The following is a 3,135-nucleotide window of genomic DNA, read 5'->3' on the forward strand; positions in this document are numbered from 1 at the left end:
TTGTGCCAGCTACCTGTCAAACTTTGGGTGAGTGCACTGTGGGGTTTTTATAGGTCAATTCTAACTGCAGAGGTATTTCCTTTCAGCGCATGGTTTGTTACACTGGTGTTGCGGGTGTCTGTTAGCTCCTCCAAGGTGCAACACTGTCTGTGCCTATGAGAGCCCCAGGCCCAAAGGCGTTGTAACAGCGGGAAGGAAGGGAATAGGGGAAGGAGAGCTGTTGCTGGGGTGGTATGCTGTTGGTGAGGCAGGGAGGATGCTGCTTGTGCAGCAGTGGGGTTTGGGCCTGGGGGGACCTACACAAGGTGCAGCTCAAGGCCATGACAAGAAGCCCTGACTTAGATGTTTGGGGGTCCATCTTTCTGTTTTTCCAGCATCTAACAGGATTTTGGGTTGAGTCTCTTGGTGTTTCTGTAAATAAGCTAGGAGGAGCCTGAACTAGTTCTTGGCAAGCCCAGGGGCGGGTGTATTCAATCCCATTTTCCCCTTCTTGTTCCCCATCCCTGCATGGAGCTGTGCAATGGAAACCATCCTCTCCCCCAAATCTCCACATGGGCAGCCCAGAAGCAGCGCATGAGGACTTGGAAGGAACATCCAGAGCATGTTTCCCCATCCCCAGTTCAAATATTGTTGCTTTCCATACCAAACTCTGCTTGCTCAGTGAGTGCCATAGTAGTCATGGGCTGCGAGGAAACAGAAGCACCTCATATCAGCCAACTCTGCTGCCATAGCTGTGGCAAAAGTAGCATGAGCCTGGGAAGAGAGCACAAAGAAACCCAGATCCAGTGTCACAGTTTTGAGAAAACTTGGGTCAGTTTTCAGAGCAGCCCTGGGCTCTGTGACCAAGTTAAGGTCTACTCGCTGCCCTTCCACCCCTCTGCTTGTCTTGCATGTAGGAGGGACTCCTGAGATGGCAGATGCTGCTCCCTTCCATGACACACCAGTTCTTAGTTAATAGTCCTCTTCATGCACTACTTTAGATAGAAGGTGAGCAGAGAAATGGCCAAGTTATACTACAGACTTTAGTCAGTGGCAATGGTCAGTGCAGCTTCCTGGCTGCACAGTATCCTCTGGTGTCCCATTTGCTTTGGAAAACCTTACGACAGACTCATCTTTTTTGGGTTTTTTTTTGTTATCTCTGGCAGTTCTAGCTGCCACTTAGTGCTCATTGTCCCACCTCCAGCTTTCTTGCTCATGAGTCAAAAAGCTAGGACTGTGAATAGTAAACAATGTGACTCAAACCTCCATCCTGATTGCCTGCTGCTTCTAGGCATGAGGTTACATCTTCTTTCTCTAAGGCACTGGAGGTGTTGCATACATGTATTTTTCTGATCAATGGAACATTTTTTTAGATGTTAACTATTTTAACATATCCTGCCTTTTTCTTGGAATTAAGCATTTTAACTTTCCACATATTTTACCAAGAGCTTTCCAGCTTTCTAGTCTAGCTAGCCCCATGCATTAATGACTTTTCCTTGTTTCTCTTCCTTTATTTGCTCATCTTATTTTTTCCTCAGGATTTTTTTTTCTAATTAGGACCTTGTTGGTCCTTCCCCCACCCTGCTGCTTTTTAGTCCTCTGCTGGGCTGACTGTGGTTTCTTCCTTACCTCTGAGTATACAGTGGCTGGAAGGTGAGGCTGAAAGATGCTAATTATTTTGCTAAATGCTCCTCTGGAAAGCTCTCAAATACCTGCATGGGTGGAGTAAATCATTGTGCTGGTAATCAGCAGCTCTAGCTGCACAATTTTGCAGCTTATATACCAGGAACAGAAGATAACAATGGTATCTTTCTGCAGCCCGGCTGCATTCACTTCAGGGAGTACAAATCAGGTAAGAATTTGGCAAATGTCCTTGTTTTGGAACAGTCCAAGTGTTTTGTAGCCAAACTATGTATGCATGGACAGTGTCCTACATGTTATAGCTCTATGTTTAGCACTCCAAACTATATTCTGGCATGATTTTTCACTACCGTTCCATGTAACTTTGTCAGCTGAAGCATTTAGGACAGGGTCACAGAAATAGTGGTTGGCCCAATGTGTGCATAATGGAGCCTTCATGTGGATGGCATTTAACTTTGTACTCGTGTGGGCTGTACAGAATCCTCTTACAATGAGACACAAAGCAAATGGTAGGGCAAACTAAATTTAGTTCTCCCAGGCCAAACAGCTTAGGTCCCAGTTCAGCAAAGCACTTATTCACAGGCATAATTAAGTGAGACACTATAATCCCTTTGAAATCAATGGACTACTCTTGCCAGTAAAATCAAGCCCATCAAGTCTTTTTAGTATCTACGCCCTTGGCCCTGATTTGGTGAGTTACTTAAGCATGCTTAACTTGAAGTACACGAACACCTTCATGAACGCTTACACTGTTTAGTGATAATTTACCTGAAAGTAAAACTGGTAACAAAGCCTCATTGTCAAATCTAGGGGGTCCATATCAATTTTGACGTACTCTTCAATCCACATTTGGCTTCTGCTGTTATAGTATCTTGTGGATTTGTATTTTGAAGTCTTCTCTGGTACCCTCTGCTTACAGGTCTTACAAGAATAGAGTTATTTGAAAGTAGCGACGTCCAGCTTGAAGAAGTGATAAAACTACAGAGCAGGCCACTTTCAAAGCAATGCCATAAAGACCATCCTGGTGTGAATGAAATAAAATCTTGTCAGAGAGAAAGTATGTGCTTCAATGAATACATCTCTGACTGAGTAAAGAAAATACTTTCAAAACACAGGGAGACAATACTGGTACTGGGACCCACTGTCATTCAAACAGAACAAATGAGATCACTGTTAATCAGCTGACAGAACCACAATCAAACAAGAGAAGGTCATCTAGCAGAACAGTGACATAGGATGAAGGCCTTCTCTTTTGAAAGCAAACATCCTGTCTTCAATATTTCTTTAGCAACTTTGCCTTTCGAGACAACCTCATCGTACTGAGTGATTTCCATTCAGTAAACATTATAGCATCAATTTAAGGCAGCCTATTACATACCTGAAAACTCACATTCTTTCAGTTTTAGGATACAGGTAGTGAAAAGTCCTAAAAGTACACTGTATTATTACCCATGCCACCAAGAAGACCGACTTTGCTTACTCATTCTGGTAAAAAAAAAAAAAAGATATACAAAA

The sequence above is a fragment of the Alligator mississippiensis genome, chromosome 7 (assembly GCF_030867095.1).
Source record: "Alligator mississippiensis isolate rAllMis1 chromosome 7, rAllMis1, whole genome shotgun sequence".
NCBI classification, from domain to species: domain Eukaryota; kingdom Metazoa; phylum Chordata; order Crocodylia; family Alligatoridae; genus Alligator; species Alligator mississippiensis.